This window comes from Rhinopithecus roxellana, chromosome 11 (assembly GCF_007565055.1).
Source record: "Rhinopithecus roxellana isolate Shanxi Qingling chromosome 11, ASM756505v1, whole genome shotgun sequence".
NCBI classification, from domain to species: Eukaryota; Metazoa; Chordata; class Mammalia; order Primates; family Cercopithecidae; genus Rhinopithecus; species Rhinopithecus roxellana.
Window position 1 is genome coordinate 132,529,654 of NC_044559.1, and position 26,386 is coordinate 132,556,039.

The following is a 26,386-nucleotide window of genomic DNA, read 5'->3' on the forward strand; positions in this document are numbered from 1 at the left end:
CTGCAAGTTAACCATGATTGTCAAAAGCATGAACATCTAAGATCTTATTACGAAGAGAACTACTGCATCCTTGGAGAAAGTAAACTAGTATTAGATCCGTTTTTTAATTAAAAAAAGAGACAGTCATTAAGTCCACCCTCGTACACAGAAGGCATATATTATGAGGCTGGAGAGAGGATGAAGTAGGGGTGGGAATCAAATACCTCTCAACCTCAGTATATCTCTAGTTCTCTCTCTGCACACTTTAGAACTAGCTCTAAAATTTCATAAAGTTCTTCCAAGTTAAAAGGATGGGACTCTGTATAGATATGTTTGAACTTATGGTAGGATTCATTTCTTGATCAGAGGAAGAGCATTCCATTTGACCAGAAGCAGTCTCCTAGCAGTGTGTCTGGAATTGGTTCCTTCTGGTGGGATCTTGGTCTCACTGACTTCAAGAATGAAGCTGCAGAGCTTTGTGGTGAGTGTTACAGCCCTTAAACGTGACACGGACCCAAAGAGTGAGCAGCAGCAAGATTTATTGTGAAGAGTGACAGAACAAAGTTTCCACGGCGTGGAAGGGGACCTGAGCAGGTTGCCACTGCTGTCTGGGGTGCAGCTATTATTCCCTTATTTGTCCCTGCCCACATCCTGCTGAGTGGTCCATTTTACAGAGTACTGATTGGTCCATTTTACAGAGTGCTGATTTGTGCATTTACAATCCTTTAGCTAGACACAGAGTGCTAATTGGTGCGTTTTTACAGAGTGCTGATTGGTGCATTTACAATCCTTTAGCTAGACACAGTGCTGATTGGCACATTTACAATCCTTTAGCTAGACACAGAGTGCTGATTGGTGCATTTACAATCCTTTAGGTAGACACAGTGCTGATTGGCACATTTACAATCCTTTAGTTAGACACAGAGTGCTGATTGGTGCGTTTTTACAGAGTGCTGATTGGTGTGTTTACAATCCTCTAGCTAGACAGAAAAGTTCTCCAAGTCCCCACTCGACCCAGGAAGTCCAGCTGGCTTCACCTCTCAGCAGAACTACTTTGGTGCTGCTCTCTTCTCATTTTACTTCTAAGGTTACTTGCCTATGAGAGAAGACACTTTTTTTTTTTTTTTTTTTTTTTTTTTTTTGTGAGACAGAGTCACTCTGTTGCTCAGGCTGGAGAGAAGTGGTGCAATCTGGACTTACTGAAAACTCCTCCTCCAGGGTTCAAGCGATTCTCCTGCCTCAGCCTCCCGAGTAGCTAGGATTATAGGTGCATGCCACCATGCCCGGCTAATTTTTGTATTTTCAGTAGAGCCAGAGTTTTGCCATGTTGGCCAGGCTGTCTCAAACTTCTGACCTCAAATGATCCATTCGCCTCGGCCTCCCAAAGTGCTGGGATTACAGGTGTGAGCCACCGCACCTAGCCAAGAGAAGAAGAAGTCCACTCATTCAACATGTGTTTAATGAGTACCCAATGTGCCTAGGACTGTTATAGAGATATAGAGATAGGATACAGCAGGGAACCAAACATGAAAATCTCTGTCCCCGTGTAACTTACATTCTAGAAGGGGAAACAAGTAAATATACAATGTGTCATGTGGCCGTAAAGCTTACGAAGAAAAATAAAGCAAGGTAAGTAGAGGGATTATTTTGCTATTTTATATAGGATGGTCAGCCTCACTGTTAAGATAATATTTAAACAAAGACGACCCTGAAGAAGGTGATAAAGAAACCAAGTTTATATCTATGGAAAGAGATTTGTAGACAGAGCAAAATGAGCATATGCAAAGACGCTGGGGTGGGAGTGTGCCTTGCACGTTTTAGGAAAGGTTAGGAAAGAGCATGGTGATCAGAGGTCAGATTAGGCCGGGTACGGTGGCTTATGCCTGTAATCCCAGCACTTTGGGAGGCCGAGGCGGGCACATCATCTGAGGTCAGGAGTTTTAGACCAGTCTGGCCAACACAGAGAAACCCTACTAAAAATACAAAAATTAAGCCAGGTGTGGTGTCGCATACCTGTAGTCCCAGCTACCTGGGAGGCTAAGGCACAAGAATCGCTTGAACCCAAGAGACAGAGGTTGCAGTGAGCTGAGATTGCGCCACTGCACTCCAGCCTGGGTGACACAATGAGACGTTGTCTCAAAAAAATAAATCAATCAATCAGATTGGTTCATTATCCTTAAGAAAGACTCAGAAGATTGTAGGGAAACAAGATACAAAGTCAATGGATTCTAAGGAGATGGAGAAACACGCTTAGGGGGAAATTGGAGCTCTAATAATTTTAAAAGTCAAAATAACTATTTTTTGTAGTAATTGTTAAGTGCTATAATAATACAAATAGCTCAGACTGAGCATTTGCTGTGTTCCAGGCACTATGCTAAGTGTCCCACATTTGTCATTAATCCTCACATTCTATGAAATCCGCATTAAAATTTGTACTTTAGGCTGCGTGTGGTGGCACATGCCTGTAATCCCAGCACTTTGGGGTCTGAGGTGGGAAGATTGCTTGAGTTCAGGAGTTCAAGAAACCAGCCTGAGCAACATGACAAAACACCATCTCTACAAAAAATACGAAAATTAGCCGGGCATGGTGGCATGCACCTGTGGTCACAGCTACTCAGGAGGCTGAGATAGGAGGATTGCTTGAGCCCAGGAGTGAGCCGAGATCAAGCCGCTGCACTCCATCCAGCTCGGCGACAGGGAGACCCTGTCTAAAAAAAAAAAAAAAAAAAAAAAAAAAAAAAAAAAAAAATTGCACATTACAGATGAGAAAACACAGGCTTAGAAAAATTAAGTAGGCCAGGTGCAGTGGCTCATGCCTGTAATCCCAGCACTTTGGGAGGCCAAGGCGGATAGATCACAGGGTCAGGAGTTTGAGACCAGCCTGGCCTATATGGTGAAACCCCGTCTCTGCTAAAAATACAAAAATGAGCTGAGTGTGGTGGCATGCTCTTGTAGTCCCAGCTACTCGCAAGGCTGAGACAGGAGAATCACTTGAACCCAGGAGGCGGAGGTTGCAGTGAGCCAAGATTGTACCACTAGACTGCAGCCTGGGTAAAAGAGCGAAACTTCATCTAAAACAAAAAAATAAAAAAGATAAGTAATTTGTCCATATTTACACAGCTAATCAGTAGAAGGGATGGGATATTAACCTAAATCTGTCTTAAGAAATAATCTGTGCTTTTGACCACCATATTATAGACCTGGATTGTATCTCTGTCTGGGTGTGAGGTAGGGAAATTGAACATAAATATTGGAAAATATTGGAATGGTGGAAAAAACCCCATGTTCATAAATAGGAAGGCCTAATTTGGTTAAAATGGCATATTCCCCTAATTGATCTACAGATTCAATGCAATTTCTATTAAAACCTCATCTGGCTTTTTTTGCACAAGCAACAAAGGGAAAAATAAGACATTATCAAAATTTTAGGAACTTTTGTGCTACAAACAATACCCATGAAGAATATAGAAAGACAACTCATAGAATTGGGAAAAAATTATTGCAAGACATGTATCTGATAAGGGACTTATATCTAGAATATCTAAAGAACACTTAAACAACACAGTCATAAAAGGATAAACAACCAAATTTAAAAATGAGCAAAGGATCTGAATAGATATATCTTCAAGGAAGATACAAAAATGACCCATAAGCACATGAAAAGATTTGCATGGGAAATGCAAATCACATCATAATGAGATATCATTTTATACCCAATGGATAGCTACAATCAAAATGCAGATAATGACAAGAAGTGGTGAGGATGTGGTGGAATTGGAATCCTCATACACAGCTGGTAAGACTGTAAATGGTGCTGTCGCTTTTGAAAACAGTTTGGTGGTTCCTCGTAAAGTTAAATATAGAATTACCAAATGACCCAGCAATTTAACTGCTGGGTTTATATTCCCAAGAGAATTGAAAACAAACGTCCACACAAACTTGTAAATTAATTTTGGTTATTCACAATATTATTAATTTAATAATATTATTCACAATATCCAAAAAAAGTACAAACAACCCAAATAACTATCAACTGATAAATGGAGAAGCAAAAGGTGGCATATCCAACCATACAATGACATTTTTCTGGCAACAAAGAGGAATTATATATACTACAATACGGATAAAGCTTGAAAACATCATGCTAAGTGAAATAATCCAGTCACAAACGAGTACATATTGTATTCATATGAAATGTTCATAATAGGCAAATCTATAGAGACAGAAAGCACATTAGTGATCGGCTAGGAATGGGGGCAATTTATATGAAATATACCTAGGGTTGTGATTGCACTTACGTGAAATAGTCAGAATAGGCAAATCTATGAGATAAAAAGTGCCTAGGGATGGGGACGAGGTAGTGTTCAAAGATGATGAGGAGTAACTGCTAATGGAAACAGGATTTTGGTTTTTATGGGATTTTTTTTTTTTTTTTTAAGTCAGGATCTTGGCCGGGCGCAGTGGCTCACGCCTGTAATCCCAGCACTTTGGGAGGTCAAGGTGGGTGGATCACGAGGTTAGGAGTTCGAGACCATCCTGGTCAATATGGAGAAACCCCATCTCTACTAAAAATACAAAAATTAGCTGGGTATGGTGGCGCATGCCTGTAATCCCAGCTACTCAGGAGGCTGAGGAAGGAGAATTGCTTGAACTGGGACCCGGGAAGCAGAGGTATCAGTGAGCCGATATCGTGCCACTGCACTGCACTCCAGCCTGGGCAACAGAGTGAGACTCTGTCTCAAAAAAAAAAAAAAAAAGAGTCTCGCTGTGTCGCCCAGGCTGGAGTCCAATGGCGCAATCACGGCTCACTGCGGCCTCAACCTCCCAGGCTCAAGTGATCCAGCCTCAGCCTCCCGAGGAGCTGGGAACACAGGCACCCGCCACCAAACCGGGCTAATTTTTGTATTTTTAGTAGAGACAGGGTTTCGCCATGTTGCCCAGGCTGGTCTCAAACTCCTGCCCTCAAGTGATCCACCCGCCTTGGCCTCCCAAAGTACTGGAATTACAGGCGTGAGCCACAACACCTGGCTTTCGCAGGATTTTTAAATCGGAGTGATGAAAAAATTGTAAAATTGATTGTGGTGATGGTTGCCCAATTCTTTTTTTTTTTTTTTTTTTTTTTCTGAGACAGAGTTTTGCTCTGTCTCCAAGGCTACAGTGCAGTAGTACGATCTTGGCTCACTACAACCTTCGCCTCCTGGGTTCAAGTGATTCTCCTGCCTCAGCCTCCCGAGTAGCTGGGACTACAAGTGTCCACCACCACTCTTGGCTAATTTTTTAAATTTTTAGTAGAGATGGGGTTTCACCATGTTGGCCAGGCTGGTCATGAACTCCTGACCTCAAGTGATCCACCCACCTTGGCCTCCCAAAGTGCTGGGATTATAGGCTTGAGCCACCGCATCCGACCAGGTTGCCCAATTCTAATTTTTTTGGGGGGATATTTTTAGTAGAGACAGGGTTTCACCATGTTGGCCAGGCTGGTCTCAAATACCTGTCCTCAAGTGATCCGCCTGCCTCGGCCTCTCAAAGTGCTGGGATTACAGGTGTGAAACACTGCACCTGGCCCAAGTACTAGATCTTATTTGTTGTATCTAACTATATGTTTGTACCCATTAACCATCCTCATTCCCCATGCTGCCACACACACACACACACACACACACACACACACACACACACACTACCCTTCCCTGCCTCTGGTAACCATCATTGTATTCTCTATCTCCATGAGTTCAATTGTTTAAATTTTTAGCTCCCACAAATGAGTGGGAACATGAGAAGTTTGTCTTTCTGTGCCTGGCTTATTTCACTTAACATAATATCTTCCAGTTCCATCTGTGGTGTTGCAATTGACAGGATCTCATTCCTTTAAAAGGCTGAATAGTACTTCATTGTGTACGTACCACATTTTCTTTATCCTTTTATCTGTTGATGGACACTTAGGTTCTTTCCAAATCTTGGCTATTATGAATAGTGCTGCAATAAACATGGGAGTGCAGATACTTTTTTTTTTTTTTTGAGATGGAATCTCTCTCTGTCACCCATGTTGGAGTGCAGTGGTGCAATCTCGGCTCATTGTAACCTCCACCTCCCAGGTTCAAGCGATTCTTTTGCCTCAGCCTCCCAAGTAGCTGGGACTACAGGTGCCCACCACCATGCCTGGCTAATTTTTGTATTTTTAATGGAGACAGGGTTTCACCATGTTGGCCAGACTGGTCTCGAACTCCTGACCTCAAGTGATCCACCTGCCTCAGCCTCCCAAAGTGCTGGGATTACAGGCATGAGCCACCGTGCCTGGCCGGATATCTCTTTGATGTACTGACGTGTTTTCTTTTGGGTTAATACCCAGCAGTAGGATTTCTGGATTATATTAACATGATAGTCCTATTTTTAGTTTTTTTTTTTTTTTCTTTTTTTTTTTTTTTGAGACAGAGTCTCGCTCTGTCGCCCAGGCTGGAGTGCAGTGGCGTGATCTCCGCTCACTGCAAGCTCCGCCTCCCGGGTTCAGGCCATTCTCCTGCCTCAGCCTCCGGAGTAGCTGGGACTACAGGCGCCCGCCACCTCGCCCGGCTAGTTTTTTGTATTTTTTTTTTAGTAGAAACGGGGTTTCACCATGTTTGCCAGGATGGTCTACGATCTCCTGACCTCCTGATCCGCCCGTCTTGGCCTCCCAAAGTGCTGGGATTACAGGCTTGAGCCACCGCGCCCGGCCCTATTTTTAGTTTTTTGAGGAACCTTCATCCTGTTCTCCATAGTGGCTATACTAATTTACATTCCTACCAATGGTGTATGAGAATTCTTCTTTCTCCGTATCTTCACCAGCATTCATTATTGACTGTCTTTTGGATAAAAGCTATTTTAACTGGGGTGAGTTGATATCTTGTAGTTTTGATGTGCATTTCTCTGATAATGATGTTGAGCATCTTTTTATATACCTGTTGGGGCAAGGTTTATTTTTTACTGCATAGACATGAATACAGAAAGTGGAGAAGAATTGGATTTATTAACGCAACCAATCTGCCACAGTAGTTCCATTAAAAGTATTCCTTAAATTGGCCAGGCTTGGTAGCTCACGCCTGTAATCCCAGCATTCTGGGAGGCCTAGGGAAGTGGATCATTTGAGGTCAGGAGTTTGAGAGCAGCCTGGCCAACATGTTGTAACTGTCTCTACTAAAATTACAAAAATTAGCTGGGCCTGGTGGCACATGCCTGTAATCCCAGCTACTTGGGAGGCTGAGGCAGGAAAATCGCTTGAACCTGGGAGGCAGAGGTTGTAGTGAACTGAGATGGTGCCACTGCACTCCAGCCTGTGTGACAAAGGGAGACTCTGACTCAACAACAACAACAACAAAGTATTTCTTAAATTGATACAGGATATGAAGCAGTGATGTTTCACTTCTGGATTGACTTAAGAACTAACATTAACCTTAGACTAATTATAGATACCACAAGTATATATCTCTCTCCTTTACTCTTTGCATTAAGATTAGTTATAATTATTTTTTCATTTCATTATTTTCTCATAGCCACTGAAACAGGTCTAAAACTTACCAGCTTTGGCTCTATGATTAACAAACAACAACAAAATAAAATACCACACAATTGTATATCATACAGCATCCAATGATGATTACTCATATTAATCTGGTACTTCATATTTTTCCAAGAAATTTCAAAATAACATCAATTGACTTTTATAATGTCTTTGTGTGGATGGTGAGGCAAATATTATTACGGCCATTTGGTGAATGAAGAAATTTTTGCATAAAAGTTAAAAGAATTCACTCAGATGCCGTTAATGGTGGACTAGAATCTGGGTTCACTGATTCAACTACTATTCCTTCCAAATAAGAAGTTATACTTTCTACCAACTTCTGTAATTTTGTGACTGAATGAACTCTAGGTTCTAAACTCTGTGTTTTGCTTCACCAAAGAAAACTGAGATTCCTGGCATTCTTGCCTGGTTTGTTTGAGCTCTTGATAAGTTCATTTGGGTGGAAGAATGCATGGACCAGCCAAGGTCTACAAATCTTTCCTATAGCCAACTCAGATTCTGTTTGTTTATAAGCAGAAGCAGTCTTCTGAAATGTAGCCTATTGTTTTGAGTAAAATATTCTTAAAATTTATAAATATTTTCTATGGTTGATAGAATAGCTGTTAGATATCCCACAATAAATTATAGAACTAGAAAATATTTACTATTCAGGACTCAAACTATTGATATTGAAAGAATAATGTATAGTGAATATATTACTAAGGAAAGATGCTAGAAAATGGAAAAGGAGAAAATGGAATCTGCTACACCTGTCATGGTATTCATAATTTTTTACAAACCAAAATTAACCAATATAATTCTAATACCTAATACAATTCCTGGCACATTGCAAGTGTTCAACAACTATTTCTTTTCTTTTTTTTTTTTTTTTGAGACGGAGTCTCGCTGTGTCACCCAGGCTGGAGTGCAGTGGCCAGATCTCAGCTCACTGCAAGCTCCACCTCCCGGGTTCACGCCATTCTCCTGCCTCAGCCTCCCGAGTAGCTGGGACTACAGGCGCCGCCACCTCGCCTGGCTAGTTTTTTGTATTTTTGGTAGAGACGGGGTTTCACCGTGTTAGCCAGGATGGTCTCGATCTCCTGACCTCGTGATCCGCCCGTCTCGGCCTCCCAAAGTGCTGGGATTACAGGCTTGAGCCACCTCGCCCGGCCAACAACTATTTCTTGAGTGAATGAACAATATGATATGGAAATCTGCTTCATATGGACAAACAGTAAATTGGAAGATTGTGTTTCAACCTTGTGAGGGCATCTGTCATTTCAAACCCAGTAAGATTCAAAATCAAACTTTTTAGCTTCTCTACAGACTCAGCTCAATTCCCCAATTTTTATTTTAATTTTTTTTGAGACAGGATCTTGCTCTGTTGCCCAGGTTGGAGTGCAGTGGTGCAATCACAGCTAACTGCAGCCTTCACCTCCCAGCCTCAGGCAACCCTACCACCTCAACCTCCCCAGTAACTGAGACTGCAAGTGGGCGCCACCATGTCTAGATAATTTTTCTATTTTTTTGTAGAGACAGAGTCTCGCCAAGTTGCTAAGGCTGGTCTCAAATTCCTCGGCTCAAGTAATCCTCCTACCTTGGTCTCCCAAACCACTGGTGTTACAGGCATGAGCCACTGTGCTCAGCCCCAGTATTCTTATTTTGGTTGTTGATACCATTATTTTGCCAATTTTAATTACATCTGCAAAGTTCTTTTGCCATGTATGGTAATATATTCACAGGTTTTTGAAATAATTAGGATGTGGACATCTTTGAAGGGCCATTATTCTGCCTACCACAGTGAGCATCCCGATTGAGACCACAGGACGTAGGTGGTCTGGCTACCTCACTGCTGCCATCTCCCACAATGCCAGAGTGCCAGCATGTTAGTGACTAGAGTCGTTTCTGGTTTCAGCTACATTCTAGAATCCCTTATGTCTTGATTGTCATGTCCCTATTCATAAGCAAGGAAGAAGTCTTTATCACTTCTACTCCCAAGGCCCATCCACACATCCGCTGACATGGCATTCACAGGTAAATCCATCCTCTTATATTGAGTTTATTCTCTGTTAAAGGTAAATAACATAAGGTTACTCCATTGCTTGAAATACTTTAATGCTTTCCCATTGTACTTGTTTTTTTTTTTTTTTTTTTTTTTGGAGACGGAGTCTCGATCTGTGGCCCAGGCTGGAGTGCAGTGGCCGGATCTCAGCTCACTGCAAGCTCCGCCTCCCGGGTTTATGCCATTCTCCTGTCTCAGCCTCCTGAGTAGCTGGGACTACAGGCGCCCGCCACCTCGCCTGGCTAGTTTTGTGTATTTTTTAGTAGAGACGGGGTTTCACCGTGTTAGCCAGGATGGTCTTGATCTCCTGACCTCGTGATCTGCCCGTCTCAGCCTCCCAAAGTGCTGGGATTACAGGCTTGAGCCACCGCGCCCGGCCTCCCATTGTACTTGTTACAGTACTTAACAGGTTGGCATGACCTAGCTTTTGCATACCTCTCCAATCTCCTCTCATACGGGTTCCTTCCTTCCTTACTGCATTGCAGCCACATTGAATTTCTTTAGCTCCTCAAATGCACCAAGTTGTGTGTGTGTGTGTGTTGCTACATGGACCTCACATATAAAGATACACAGTAATATTCTCTCTCTCTAAATTCACACACTTCATCTAGCTAATTCAGTTCTCAGTTTAAATGTCATTTCTATAGTGATACTTTTCTTGTGATACCAATCTAAGCCATGTCCCTTGCATTATTCTTTCCCATAGCACCCTGATGGTTTCATTTTTTTTTTTTTTTTTTTTTTGAGACAGAGTTTCGCTCTTGTTGCCCAGGCTGGAGTGCAATGGCACAATCTCAGCTCACTGCAACCTCTGCCTCCAGGGTTCAAGTGATTCTCCTGCCTCGGCCTCCCAAGTAACTGGGACTACAGGCGTGCACCACTACACTCAGCTAATTTTTTTGTTTTTTGTTTTTGTATTTTTAGTAGAGACCAGGTTTCACCGTGTTGGACAGGTTGATCTCGAACTCCTGACCTCAGGCGATCCACCCATCTTGGCCTCCCAAAGTGCAGGGATTACGGGTGTGAGCCACTGTGCCCCACCAAACATGCTTATTGGCCATATATATACATATATATATATAATATATATTTTTTTTTTTTTTTTTTTTTTCAGAGGGAGTCTCATTCTGTTGTCAGGCTGGAGTGCAGTGGCATGATCTTGGCTCACTGCAACCTCTGCCTCCCGGGTTCAAGCGATTCTCCTGCCTCAGCCTCCCAAGTACCTGGGACTGCAGGCACGTGCCCACCACACCCAGCTAATTTTCATATTTTTAGTAGAGACGGGGTTTCACCATGTTGGCCAGGCTGGTCTCAATCTCTTGACCTCATGATCCACCCGCCTTGGCCTCCCGAAGTGCTGGGATTACAGTCGTGAGCCACCATGCCAAGCCTTTTTTTTTTTTTTTTTTTTTTTTTAAGATGGAATCTCACTGTGTTACCCAGGCTAGAGGGCAGCTGCATGATCTCAGCTCATTGCAACCTCCACCTCCCAGTTTCAAGTGGTTCTTACACCTCAGCCTCCCAAGTAGCTGGAACTACAGACATGCGCAACCATGTCCATCTAATTTTTTTTTGTGTGTATATGTATATATTTATTTATTTATTTAATAGAGATGGGGGTTTCACCATGTTGGCCAGGCTGGTCTCGAACTTCTGACCTCAGGTGATCCACCCACCTTGGCCTCCCAAAGTACTGGGATTACAGGTATGAGCCACGCCTGGTTTCTTTATTATTTTCACTTGTCAAATGTGTATGTATGTATATTTGTGTGTATGCGTTTTTTAATGTTGTCCATACATACATTTTTTTTCTTTTTGCTCTGTTGCCCAGGTTAGAGTGCAGTGGTGTGATCTCAGCTTACTGCAACCTCTGCCTCCCAGGTTCAAGCAATTCTCCTATCTCAGCCTCTGGAGTAGCTGGGATTACAGGTGTACACCACCATGCCTGGCTAATTTTTGTACTTTTAGTAGAGGTGGGGTTTCACCATATTGGTCAGGCTGGTCTCAAACTCCCGACCTCAGGTGATCCACCTGCCTCAGCCTCCGAAAGTGCTTGGATTACAGGCGTAAGCCACCGTGCCCAGCTGAAACATACTTTTTTATGTTGTAGGTTTCCTTCAAAGGACTCCAATTCTACAACAGCAGGAATGATGTACCCAGCACTTAGCATAGTCTGGCTTATATGGGCAGGCAATTATTTATGGATGAGTGAATTTCTATTGCCACAGTATAGGTTTTAATTCTTTTCAACAAAGATTATAAGCTCCTTAAAAGTGGAGACTGTCTAATTAAAGTTTGATCTTCCACAGCTCAGTAGGCAGTGTCTTTGACACAGAAGGTAGGTGTTCTAGAAATATTTATTCTATGAATCTTGGATTACTAACCCAGACTCTCTTTCTCTTCTAATTCACATAGCATATGTGATTGATTAAAGTTCACAACTCATTCTTGGTAATGTCAGACACATTATTAGGCTTGTTGTCCAGTTTGGAAAAATCTCCAATAAGCTATTTATTTATTTAGACACAGGGTCTCTTTCTTTCTTTCTTTCTTTTTTTTTTTTTTTTTGAGACGGAGTCTCGCTCTGTCGCCCGGGCTGGAGTGCAGTGGCCGGATCTCCGCTCACTGCAAGCTCCGCCTCCCAGGTTCACGCCATTCTCATGCCTCAGCCTCCCGAGTAGCTGGGACTACAGGCGCCCGCCACCTCGCCCGGCTAGCTTTTTGTATTTTTTAGTAGAGACGGGGTTTCACCGTGTTAGCCAGGATGGTCTCGATCTCCTGACCTCGTGATCCGCCCGTCTCGGCCTCCCAAAGTGCTGGGATTACAGGCTTGAGCCACCGCGCCCGGCGGTTCTCTTTCTTTTGCCCAGGCTGGAGTGCAGTAGTGAGACCACAGCTTGCTGCATCCTATATCCTGATCCTCTAGCCTCAGCCTCCTGAATAGCTGGGACTACAGACACATATCACCCAACTGATTAAAAAAACTTTCTTTGTAGAGACAAGGTATCACCATCTTGCCCTGGCTGGTCTCAAACTTCTGGCCTTAATGGATTCTCCCACCTGGGCCTCCCAAAATTCTGGAATTACCTGGGAGAGCCACCACATCCACTTCCAATAGATTATTTCATATATGACTTAAAGAGTTCAGGACCCATCAGATTTCTTTAAACTATAGTTTGTTGTGGATGTTCTCATCAACTTCTGAGAAAAAAATATAAATTTCTTTTTGGGGCAGGGCCCCGCAGCTCACGCCTGTTATTTCAGCACTTTGGGAGGCCTAGGTGGGAGGATTGCTTGAACCCAGGAGTTCAAGAACATCCTGGACACATGGTGAGACCCTGTCTCTGCAAACAAAACAAAACCCTACAGAAAACCTGGACGTGGTCGTGCATGCCTGTAGTCCTAGCTACTTGGGAGGTGGGAGGATTGCTGGAGCTCAGTAGTTGGAGGTTACAGTGAGCTATGATCATGCAACTCCACTCTAGCCTGGGTGACACAGTGAAACCCTGTCTCTCAAAAAAAAAAAAAAAAAAAAAAAAAATTTTTTGGCTAGGTGTTGATAAATGCTAAATCTTTACAATTTTATACATCCAATAATTGGAATAATTTCCCACAGATTAGCTTCAGGTTCCCAAAATTTCAACCCTGCTTCTCTTCTACTATCCACATAGCTTTTGATGCTAGAACATTGGACACATTAAAATAACTTTAAGAGTTCTGGCCCTGCACCTTTGTTTTACAATGCTGGGTGGATCAGCACAATGGGCAATTGGAGTATTCTTAGAAGCCACTGGGACAGCTGGCAATATCTTAACTACACATGGAAGTGACTGTGGGTTATAAAAATATATCCCAGTAAATTCAAACCAAATGTATTCCTAACTCAACTTCCCTTTAGCTAAATTTCAAAAATGTTTGCTTGCCACTCCAACACTAGACAAAGAGAAACACGGTGGAGGAAAGTCACTAAGGACTGAAGATTGTGGTTTAAAATACATTACTTTTACAAATTTTACAAAAGCATAGGACAGTGTAAACATATTACTAGGGACCCCTCCAGGGACTTGGAAAGGGCTAGTGCAAATGAGGGCCCCTAAAGTTGAAGCCTCCTTAGCTTCACAGTAAATCTGCTTCAGAGTCTACGGCCATTTTAATTACTGAGTAAACTGTCAACTTTCAGAGTCAGCTACATATAGAGCCTGTGAATATGTTCATTACAGCTCCATCTGAGGCAGTTTTTTTTTTTTTTTTTTTTGAGATGGAGTCTGACTCTGTCCCCAGGCTGGAGTGCAGTGGTGTGATCTGAGCTCACTGCAACCTCCGCCTCCTGGGTCCAAATGATTCTCCTGCCTCAGCCTCCTGAGTAGCTGGAATTACAGGTGTGTGCCACCACGACCAGCTAATTTTTGTATTTTTAGTAGAGACGGGGTTTCACCACATTGGCCAGGATGGTCTCAATCTCTTGACCTTGTGATCTGTCTGCCTTGGCCTCCCAAAGTGCAGGGATTACAGGCGGGAGCCACCACGCGCCCTGCCTCTTTGGTCTCATAATTACTCTACACTCCTAAAAAGTATTGAGAACTCCAAAAAGCTTTTATGTGGATCACGTTTATCAATATTTACTATATTAGGAATTAAAACAAACGTAAAATATTCATTTAAAACAACAATAATAAACCTGATATATGTTAATATAAAATAAATAACTTTTTTTTTGAGACAGGGTCTGGCCATGTTGCCCAGGCTGATTTCGAACTCCTGGGCTCAGGTGATCTTCCCGCCTCGGCCTCCCAAAGTGCTGGGATTACAGGTGTGAGCTACTTCACTTGGCCTAATAACATATTTTTAATGAAAAATAACTATTTTCCAAACCAAAAGAATTTAGTGAGAAGAGTGGCATTATTTTACATTTCTGCAAATCTCCTCAGTGTCTGGGCTAATAGAAGATTCTCATATCCGCATCTGCGTTCAATCTGTTGCAATATCACAGACATATAGTCTCTGGAAGACCTCACTGTATTGTTACTAGAGTGAAAAAGGCAAATAAAGTCTTAGTATGAAAATAATTTTGACCTTATGGATTCCCTGACTATACTTTCAGAACCATTGATTTAGACATTATATCTACTTTTTAGTTGCCTCGTGCTCCCAAAGTACCCTCTGTCTCTTTCTGTAGCTACGTAATCCACCTCACCTCCTGCCTTTAAGAGTCAAATGTTAATTATTGCTATACTTTTTAGCATACATGGAAAACTTTAGAAACCACAATTCTTAATGAATAACAAGTCTTAGCAACTCATTTTTCTGTTTCACTGACAAGGGAAAAATTATCTCCTTCATTGTATTCTCCCTCATAGTACAGGGAGATATAAAGAAACCCTTGGTTTGGGGTTACTTTATAACTAAGGCAAATGTTAGACTAAGATCAAACGCAACATTGGGTGCCTTATATAAATTAATGTTACTGGAAAATCTCATATTTACCAAGTCATTTCTGTGTGTGAGGCATGTGTTAAGTGCTTTACATACATTACCTCATTTTATTCTCACAAGCAGCTTACGAGATGGGTAGTACCATCATTCCTATTTTACAGATGAGTAAACGGATACGGAGACGTTGTTAACGCCTACTGTTACACACAGGACTGAGGCAGGATTTGAATTCAGATAACCTGACCCTATTCAGATAATAGAGCTCTCAGTCTATTATCTACTGATAAGGTATAAAGGTAGGAGATAGAGCAAGGTTAGTATAAAATGAGTGCTGAGATGTGAGAGGGAGTTTAGCAAAGCAAAAAGCCTTTAGGGACAAGACAGCTGAGATACCAAGACAGAATCTCTATTATTTTCCACCCTAGAAAAATTGTTTTATTTTCTACACTCCCACGTTCCTCTTCTCAATTTTAAGATACTTTAGTCCGGGCGCGGTGGCTCAAGCCTGTAATCCCAGCACTTTGGGAGGCCGAGACGGGCGGATCACGAGGTCAGGAGATCGAGACCATCCTGGCTAACATGGTGAAACCCCGTCTCTACTAAAAAGTACAAAAAACTAGCCGGGTGAGGTGGCGGGCACCTGTAGTCCCAGCTACTCGGGAGGCTGAGGCAGGAGAATGGCATAAACCCGGGAGGTGGAGCTTGCAGTGAGCTGAGATCCGGCCACTGCACTCCAGCCTGGGTGACAGCGCGAGACTCCCTCTCAAAAAAAAAAAAAAAAAAAAAAAAACTAGCCGGGCGTGGCGGCGGGCACCTGTAGTCCCAGCTACTCGGGAGGCTGAGGCAGGAGAATGGCATAAACCCGGGAGGCGGAGGCGGAGCTTGCAGTGAGCTGAGATCCGGCCACTGCGCTCCAGCCTGGGCGACAGAGCGAGACTCCGTCTCAAAAAAAAAAAAAAAAAAAAAAAAAAATACTTTATTGCTGGTGGCCTCGTCGCTTAGGCCTGACGCGGGCCCTGAAATCAAACAGGCAAACTGAACAGGAGCGGGGAAACCCCGTGGTAACTACGGTAACGGTGGCGGGGCGAGAACCCTGCGCAGGCGCGTTACATCCCAGGCCCGCTTACCCACACCACGGCGGCCGGTCCCACCCACTCCTCTCAGCCTCAGACTCCACGGGCCGGCCACGGGTGGGGGCAACAGGAGGCCCGGGCTTGGCGCCTGCGCAGTCGCCGGAGCGCTGGTGTGATCGAGCTCACGTAGCGAGGGCTGCAGTCGCCTCCTCCCTGGCGCTGCCGTCGCGGCCTAGAAGTTATAAAAGGTCTAACGGGCTCCCTCTGCTGCCCAGTTGCGCCGCCAGCGGGCTGAGGGCAGGAAGTAGCCGCTCCGAGTGGAGGCGACAGGACTGAAGAGCGCGCCGCCCTCCTGTCCCAATTTCAAGGTATGACGCTCCCTCGACCCCGGAGACTGAGGCTGAGGCCACGGGGCAGCCGTGGACCTTCTTGGACGGCTACGGCGATCCATTCCTCCCAGCTGTGGTGGGACTTCTGGGCCGGGGGTTCCCCAGGTTACCACAGCAGCCTCGGTACCTTCCCCTCGGGAGACTCGGCCCCTCTCCCTGCGCCACGCGACTCCCGGCGACCCTGCTCCTTCCTACCCCCCTTGCCACCTCCGTCCTCGGTGCGCCTCGGACCGCTTGGGCTGCTGCAGCCTCAGTCCCCGCCCCACGGACCAGGACTTTCTTGAATTTTCCTTCCTGGGGAGGAATCACCCTGTTGATTTTTTTTTTTTCCAAGTTCCCCTGCACCTGGTCCTCCCTAACGAGGCTAAGGGGAACGCGAGCGCGGGGCGTGGGTCTTTGACCGCCACAGCCGCAGATGGTTCGCATGTGGCGGTGGAGAGCGGATTTTAAGGGTTGGAGCTGAATCCGAAACGCGCCAGGCATTTTTGCCCTATCGAAAGTCGCCGGGAGCTGGGGGGACCTCCCCAGAAAGTTCCGGCTGAACTCATCTGTTGCGCGCAGCGGTGCAGTATTAGCAGCCAGACGTAGCCCGGAGCGCCGAGTTTTGTGCTCCTAGCACCAAGGAAGTAGGCTCTCAGGTCACCTCGTCGCCAGGGAAGCTTCCTTCCCTCTTCTTCCCCACAACTTTTTTAAAAAAGAGATAAGAGCTTTTCTCTCAATCTCTGTCTCTGTGTCTCTCTGGCTCTCTCTCCCGAGAATTTGCTGCTTTTAAAAGTCCACATCAGTCCAACAAATTACATGGTTGTGTGAGGATTTTGAGTTGGATTACATGGCTGGCCCCCGGATGTATGTTTCAATGGGGAGGAAGGATGGTATGATAACTATGAGTCTCTTTCTCCTAAATAATCTAATCTGTTGAATACAAATTCAATGTTTAGATGCTAACATCTTACGCGTTCCGGATTGAGTGAAGACTCTTTGAATTTTGCACTGTTTTCTTTAAAAAAGAGTTAAAGAAGCAGCTAAATCCTCTTGTAGGAATTGATCTAAAAGACCAAAGAGACTTGCCAATTTCCACTTAACTGTTTCTGGTTTCTCCGAGAGCGGTGGTTCTTGGACTTTCCCTTGGAATGCACTCGGAGGGGATGAAATAGCCACTACGTGAAGGGGGGAGGGGCAAAGACGTGGCAGCAGTGTTCTTTCATCAATTTTTTACTCTCTTTTTTTAAAGTTCTGGTTAGAAACGTATTTCCCCTTTTAGGTTTAGACGTAGCTTATGAATGAGGCTTGTCTTTTCCTAAAATAATCAGATGAAAAATTCAGTCTGCAAAGCAGGAACATTGGAAGTTAATTTAAACATTTTAAAGGGATTTTTAAAATCAAGTTTCTATGGAGAAAATGGGTATCCTAAGAGGATGTATTCAAGAAGCTGAACGTGAACAACCTCAACTATATTTTATCTTGATTTGAAATGTGAATACACACCCTGTGATTTTTTTTTTAAGCTTGTGAGCGTAATTTAAGAATCTGAAACGTGAACTTCAAATTTTGCTTTTTTCTTTATGTGGGAAACAGATTTTATCACTTACCTTTAATAAAAGTCATAGTCAGTTTTGGTTTTGGGATGTTGTGCCTTAAGTCCTGCCATTGTTTTTGATAGCTGATGGCAAATGCCTCTTAGATTTACATAGACTAACTAGGAAAAGGATCATTTCTCTTTTAAATGGGTAGTGCTGTTTTTATTTACATTTTGAAATGAGTTTCATTTTGAAGTACTGAAAACCAGGACTTTGGTAGGAGGATAATTACATTGACCATTTTGTGTTTTGGTAACTTAGATGGTAAAACAGATGAAAAATGTGTACAACTTTTAATTATGCCAAAAAAAAATTAGTGCAAAAGACAAAAGTTTTATATTGCCTGTGTGGTCTGGGTTGTTGCAGATGAATCTTGGCTTTTCAGCAAGCAGCTGTTAACTTTTTCTGTTACTGCAGAGGAAGTTGTATACTGAAAAGCAGTATTTTTCAATAGGGCAATTAAGTTCAGACGGCATTTATTCCAGGGATGCAGCAAGAGCTGGGACAGCAATAAGCTTGTGAGCCTTCCTTTCTGTGGAAGGAATGCTTTATTTTACTTAGTAACCAGTTATCAACTAGGATATAATTATTGCTCTTTGATTGACCTGTGAGATACATAATAGTGGTTCTCAAACTATTTTAAGGTCATGAAATCCTTTTGGAATCTGATGGAATCTGTGTTCCTAGGTCAGAAAATGCAAATACACCCTTCATGGAATGTTATATGTCACTTCCTGCTCCCCCACTCAAGTCCATCCATGAACTCTATTATAAGAACCCCTAAAAAGTAAGAGATGTGAAGCTACTCTTTAAGGGTATCTAGGTGTCTTGAGGCAGTATTGAATATTTCTGAAAATCGATTTGGGCATGTAAGTCTGACTGGACTCGTATATGTGGGTGACCCTAATACATTTTTGCCAAAAGGGTTTTAGCAAAAGTGAATAGGTTGTTAGAATTGTTAAACTGCTAAATTGTGTAGTCTGTAAAAGTATATCACATTGCATGCTCTCTCCTATATATGGTAACTTATCTTTGGTTTTCCATGATGAAAGTGGAACAGGCTTGGAAGTAAACAAAAATAAATTGCACAGGCTTTTGGCATTAAGCTTTATTGCTTTTCTTGCAGTGAGATCTTGAATCTTGTAATTAAACCATAATGTGTTGTGTGTGTACAAATATATGAATATATATAAAAAATCCAAATAAAATGAGTATATGTGTGTGTGCATATATATATATATATATATACATATATATATATATTTTTTTTTTGAAACGGAGTCTTGCTCTGTCACCCAGGCTGGAGTGCAGTGGCACAATCTCGGCCCACTGCAAGCTCTGCCTTCCGGGTTCACGCAGTTCTCCTAAGCCTCCCAAGTAGCTGGGACTACAGGTGCCTGCCACCACGCCCAGCTAATTTTTTGTATTTTTAGTAGAGATGGGATTTCACTGTGTTAGCCAGGATGGTGTCAATCTCTTGACCTTGTGATCCACCCGCCTCGGCCTCCCAAAGTGCTGGGATTACAGGTGTGATCACGCCACCGTGCCCGGCCAAAGCTTTGTGTTTCTGTTTAACAAAATTTATTTGTATAAATTGAAGCTGCCCTGTCATTACTTTTTCTCTAGCTGAATAAGTATTATACCTAAACAAAAGCTTTGGCAATTCAAAAGGACTCTCATTTAGGTTACTCCAGCAGTTTTTAAACTCTGTGTGATGAAAAATATTCTTTTTCCTTGTCTTCCATTGGATGATCAGTATGACTGTTAGTATATTTGGTTTGATATTTGCTAAAAATACATTATAGAGATTCAGACTTCTTACCTAGTTGTCAGTGAACGGGTACTATATTGGGACTTCCTCTTCCTCATGTTTAGTGTTTCGTAAAAATGTGTCCATATTTTGTTTGTTTATTCATTTCTTAAATAGTAATATTATGTGGAATTAGTACACTCAACCTTTCTCTCTCTCTTTTTTTTTTTTTAAAGAGAGAGGATCTTGCTCTGTTGCCCAGGACGGAGTACAGTGGCGTGATCATAGCTCACTGAAGCCTTAAACTCCTGGGCTCAAGCAATCCTTCTTCTGCCTCAGCCTCCAGGTGTAGCTCGGGGTCCAGGTGCACACCACCATGCCTAGCTAATTTTTTAATTTTTTATAGAAATGGGATCTTGCTCTGTTGACCAGGCTAGTCTTGAACTCCTGGCCTCAAGTGATTCTCCCATCTGCCCCACAAAGTGTTGGGATTATAGGCGTGAGCCACCATGCCTGGTCATCCTTACTCTCTTGTTGGACACTTGAGCTGTTTCTCCATTATAAGTAGTGCAAAGAGAGGACTGTAATTTAGTGGTTTATTTTATCAACCTGTATAACTACAGTAAACTTTAACCAATTTTTTAATTTTTAAATTTATATTTAAATTTTTTTTTAGAGACAGGGCGTTACTATGTTGCTCAGGCATGGTGGCTAACGCCTGTAATCCCAGCACTTTGGAAGGCTAAAGCAGGAGGATCACTTGAGGCCAGGAGTTCAAGACCAGCCTGGTCAGCATAGTGAGCCCCCATCTCTTTACAAAAATAATTTTTTTTGATTAATGGGGCATGAGGTTACACACATCTGTAGTGTAACTACTTGGGAGGCTGAGTTGGGAAGATTGCATGAGCCCAAGAGTTGGAAGCTGCAGTGAGCTATGATAGCACCATTGCACTCTCGCCTGGTAATAGTGCAAGGCCCTGTCTCTTAAAAAAAAAAAAAAAAAGGCATTTACAATATGCCCAGTAGACTGTAGGAGAATCAAGAATGATGAGAAATGTTTCGTAGAGAAGTAGGTCATAAGAAGTACATGATGTATCACCATGTGGCTAACATTTTACTAGATATTAAATTTGTAGCACTGAATGGAAATGCACATCTAGATTCACATCCTCTGCAACCACTAATTCATTTATCCCTATTGTAGTATATATGGTCTTATTTTGTCTGTCTTTACCTCAACTTGAGAAATTGGATCTGGCATTAGAATAGAGAGAGAACTGAAGGCTAGAAAGAGAAGGGGTAGACTGGGGTAAATAAAAGTGGAATTTTGGCAGAATAGCCTTGGGAGGGATGAAGCTGAGTATACCTGGGCCTCAGAGCAATAATCCATTTGTTAGGAGGAAAGGGACTGCTAAAGCTAGCTTTTGAGTATTTTACTCTGACCTGAGTGGGCTTGGTCTGAATAGCTCATATTCAGAGATAGAGTATATTTAACTTTTTTGTACTAAGAATAGTATTTGAGTAATGCTATAGGTACATATGAGAATTTGGCCTTCATCTCTGCAGAGTCAGTTAAACACAAGTTTCTCTAGATATTTCCATTACAGGAATCAAAGTTCTTTGATTTTTGGAACTTCAGTAAAACCCAAGAATAAATAGCCGAGAACTATCATTGGAGAAAAGATAGACATACAGATCAATTGAACAAAATAGAGAATCTAGTCACACAAAAATTGTCAGTTCATTTGGAAACAGTGTAAGGGCAATTCAATAGAGGATAGTATGGAACAGTTGAATATTCATATGCAAAGGAAAACAATCTTTGTTTTATTTGGACACCAAGTATCCACTGTTGGACACTGAGCAGTCCCTTGCCCAGGAATTTATATGAATATAGGTACAAATGACATGAATCCACCAATGGATATGAAATAAAGTTTACTTACACGGTAAACAGCAAAAGGATTCCTCAAGGTCAAGGACTTAGGTTTAGTCCAGAATGAAGCAAAAGTGAAACAGGGTGGGTGGCTTTGGTTTTCATTGTGGCCCGAAGGTGGAAATTGTTTGATGGTTCCCATGTGTGGTATTTACATGGTTTCAGCTTCACACCAATACCAAGGGAGGGAATACCTGGGCTTTCTTAGACTTACCCAGATGTGGGACAAAAGGGAGAGAGGTGTGGGACTTGAAAGCAATCCGCACTCAAACATCAAAATGAAATCTTTTTCTTTATTAGAGCTTTAATCTGTACTTCACACTCTATGCAAAAATTAGTTCAAAATGGTTCATAGGCTGGGTCTGGTCGCTCACATTTGTAATCACAGCATTTTGGGAGGTTGAGGCAGGAGGATTGCTTGAGCACAGGAGTTTGAAACTAGCCTTGGCGACAGAGTGAGACCCATTTCTATTTTAAACAGGTTCATAGATTGTGAAGTAAAATGTACAGCTATAAAATATTTGAAAGAAAACATAGGGAAAATATATATATATATATTTTTTGAGACAGAGTCTCGCTCTGTCATCCAGGCTGGAGTGCAGTGGCGGGATCTCAGCTCACTGCAAGCTCTGCCTCCCAAGCTCACACCATTTTCCTGCCTCAGCCTCCTGAGTAGCTGGGACTACTGGCGTCCACCACCACACCCGGCTAATTTTTTGTATTTTTAGTAGAGACGGCGTTTCACTGTGTTAGCCAGGATGGTCTCGATCTCCTGACCTTGTGATCCGCCCGCCTCAGCCTCCCAAAGTGCTGGGATTACAGGCATGAGCCACCGTGCCTGGCCGGACAAAAATACTTTTTTTTTTTGAGACAGAGTCTCGCTCTGTCGCCCAGGCTGGAGTGCAGTGGCCAGATCTCAGCTCACTGCGAGCTCCGCCTCCCGGGTTTACGCCATTCTCCCGCCTCAGCCTCCCGAGTAGCTGGGACTACAGGGGCCCGCCACCTCGCCCGGCTAGTTTTTTGTATTTTTTAGTAGAGACGGGGTTTCACCGTATTAGCCAGGATGGTCACGATTTCCTGACCTCATGATCTGCCCATCTCGGCCTCCCAAAGTGCTGGGATTACAGGCTTGAGCCACCGCGCCCGGCTGACAAAAATATTTTTGACCATGGGTCAGGCAGAGATTTCTTGAACATGATACCGAGAACATGATTCATAAATGAGCAAACTGATAAATTAGACTTCATCAAAATTAAGAACTTCTGTTCTTCCAAACACTCTGTTGAGAGAATAAAAAGACTTCACAGACTGGGAGAAAATATTCCCCATCACATATCTGACCAAAAATAGACTGTATAAGGAACTCAAAGCTGGGCATGGTGGCTCACTTCTGTAATGCCAGCACTTTGGGAGGCCAAGACTGGAGGATTGCTTGAAAGTCCAGGAGTTTGAGACCAGCCTGGGCAACATAGTGAGACCCCATCTCTATTAAAAAAAATTCAGTAAGTAAACAACTTAATTTAAAAGAGCAAAAGATTTGAGTAGACACTATGCAGGAAGGTGTATGAACAGCAGATAAACACCCCAAAAGGTGTTAAACATAGGCCGGACATGGTGGCTCATGCCTGTAGTCCCAGAACTTTGGGAGGCTGAGGTGGGCAGATCACCTGAGGTTAGGAGTTCAAGACCAGCCCTGCCAACATAGCGAAACCCTGTCTCTACTAAAGTACAAGATTAAATTAGATGTGGTGGCACGTGCCTGTAATCCCAGCTACCTGGGAGACTGAGACACGAGAATCACTTGAACCCAGGAGGCGGAGGTTGCAGTGAGACAAGGTTGTGCCACTGCATTCCAGCCTGGGTGACAGAGTGAGACTCTGTCTCAAAAATAAAAAATAAAAAGGCATTAAACATCATTAGTAATGTAGAATTGCAAATTAAACCCATAATGAGATACCACTATATGTCTATTGTGAAAATTAAGATATTAAGAGAAACTAAGGAAAAAACGGCAATACAAAATGCTGGTAAGAATGTGGAGCAATGGAAACTTTCTTCCTTTGCTGTTGGGAGGGCAAATAGTATAGCTACTGTGGAGAAATGTTTGGCAGTTTTTTATGAAGGTAAATATACACTTGTAATATGACCCAACATTCCCACTCCTAGGTATTTACCCAAGTGAAATGAGAACTTAGGTTGACTTCCTTTTTTTTGAGATGGAGTCTCACTCTCTTGCCCAGGCTGGAGTGCAGTGACACAATATCGGCTCACTGCAACCTCCGCCTCCTGGGTTCAAGCAGTTCTCCTGCCTCAGCCTCCCGATTAGCTGGGATTTACAGGCACGTGCCACCACGCCCGGCTAATTTTTGTATTTTTAGTAGAGATGGAGTTTCGCCATGTTGGCCAGGTTGGTCTTGAACTCCTGATCTCAAGTAATCTGCCTGCCTCGGCCTCACAGAGTGCCAGGATTACAGGCGTGAGCCACCGCTCCCAGCCTGTTTTCTTTTTAATTTTTAAAAACAGCTTTATTGAGTAATAATTCTTGTACCATACAATTTTCCCTTTGAAGTATGCATTTCAGTGACTTTTAATATATTCACAGTTTTGTTACCACAACAATCAATTTTAAAACATTTATTTCACTCCAAAAAGAAACCCCAGACCCAGTAGCAGTCACTCCCATTGTCTCTTGCCTAGTCCTGGGCAACTACTAATCTACTTTTTGTCTCTAGAGATTGTTTTACTTAATGTTTTCAAGGTTCATTTGTGTTGTAACATATATCATCAGTACTTCATTTCCGTTTATAGCCAAATAATATTCCATTGTACGGATAGAACCACACTTTGTTTACCCACTAATGGATATTTGGGTTATTTCCACCCTTTCGGCTATTATGAATAATGCTGCTGCCATGAACATTCATGTACAAGTTTTTGTGTGGACGTGCGTTCTCATTTCTTTTGGGTATAGACCTATGAGTGAAATATCTGGGCCATATGGTTACTCTGTTTAGCTTTTTTGAGGAACTAAACTGTTTTCCAGACCAACTGCCTCTTTTTACATTTCTTCCAGCAATGTATCAGAGTTCCAGTTTCTCCCTGTCCTTGTCAATACTTGTAATTGTGTGTCATTTTTTGTTTTAAAGAGATGAAGTCTCACTGTGTTGCCCGGGTTGGAGTACAGTGGCCATTCTCAAGTGCAATCATAGTGCACTTATATGCTCAAACTCCTAGACTCCAGTGATCCTCCTGCCTCAGTCTCCCAAGTAGATGGAACTACAGGTGTATGCCACTGTACCCACTAATCATTTTTTACTGTAGCTATCAAAGTGACAGTGAAGTGGTATCTCATTGTGAAATTGATTTGCATTTTCATAGTGATGAATGATGTTGAACATCTTCTCATGTACTTGCCCCTTTGGAGAAATGTCTATTCAAATCTTTTGCCCATTAAAAAAAAAATTACTGGCCCGGTGCGGTGGCTCACAACTGTAATCCCAGCACTTTGGGAGGCCAAGGCGGGCAGATCACCTGAGGTCGGGAGTTTGAGACCAGCCCGACCAACATGGAGAAACCCCATCTCTACTAAAAATACAAAATTAGCCAGGCCTGGTGGCTTGTGCCTGTAATCCCAGCTACTCGGGAGGCTGAGGCAGGAGAATCGCTTGAACCCAGGAGGTGGAGGTTGCAGTGAGCTGAGATTGTGCCATTGCACTCCAGCGTGGGCAACAAGAGCAAAACTCTGTCTCAAAAAAAAAAAAAAAAAAAAATTGAGTTCTGAGTTCTTTATATATTTGGATACTAAACCTGATACTATCAGAAATGTGATTTGCAAATACTTTTTTATGTTGTCTTCACTTTCTTGAAGCACAGCAGTTTTAGATTTTGACAAAGTTCAATTTGTTTATTTCTTTGGCTTCTTGTGCTTTAGGTGTCATATCTAAGAAACTGTTGCCTAAGTGTTATGATTAATTGCCTAATCCAAAGTTATGAAGATAATTTCTTTTTTTTTAGTGAGATGGACTCACTCTGTCGCCCAGACTGGAGTGCAGTGGCACAATCATGGCTTATAGTACCCTCTGCCTCCTGGGCTCAAGCAATCCTTCCACCTCAGCCTCCTGAGTTGCTGGGACTGCAGGAGCATGCCACCATGCCTGGCTAATATTTGTGTTTTTTTGTAAAGATTGAGTTTCACCATGTTGCCAAGGCTGGTCTTGAACTCTTGAGCTTAAGTGATCCTTCCATCTTGGCCTCCCAAAGTGCTGGGATTACACCTCGGTGGCATGAACTACCAAGCCTGGCCAGTTTATTGTCTTAAACTTCAAAATGGTCTTAATGTGTTAATTTTAGGGCAAATTTAAAGTTTTCTTGTTTATTCCCAGGTAATTAAGTGTTGTGTTGCAAATTAGCTTTTTAAAATTGTTTCCTGTGATTGGTTATTGTTTGTATATAATGGTCATTTTCTAAAGAGAATGCCAGTTTTTTCCCTCAAATAATCATTTTTCAAGTAGTATAACTGCTGTGTAAAATTCATTCTTGGGCTGGGCACGGTGCCTCATACCTGTAATCCCAGCACATTGGGAAGCTCAGGTAGGAAGACTGCTTGAGTCCAGGAGTTGGAGACCAGCCTGGGCAACATAAGGAGATCCCAAC

The 26,386-nt window shown here is 42.8% G+C and overlaps 1 protein-coding gene across 2 annotated transcripts in view; it reads left to right on the top strand.

The window, feature by feature from the left end:
* Positions 1-16,136: 16,136 nt before the first annotated feature.
* Positions 16,137-26,386, top strand: part of P4HA1 (prolyl 4-hydroxylase subunit alpha 1) — a 90,598-nt gene continuing 80,348 nt past the window's right edge. For both annotated transcript variants that reach the window (XM_010373075.2, XM_010373074.2), the window contains exon 1: positions 16,137-16,449. The gene's annotated coding sequence lies outside the window, so the exon portion shown is untranslated. The remainder of the gene's footprint in view (positions 16,450-26,386) is intronic.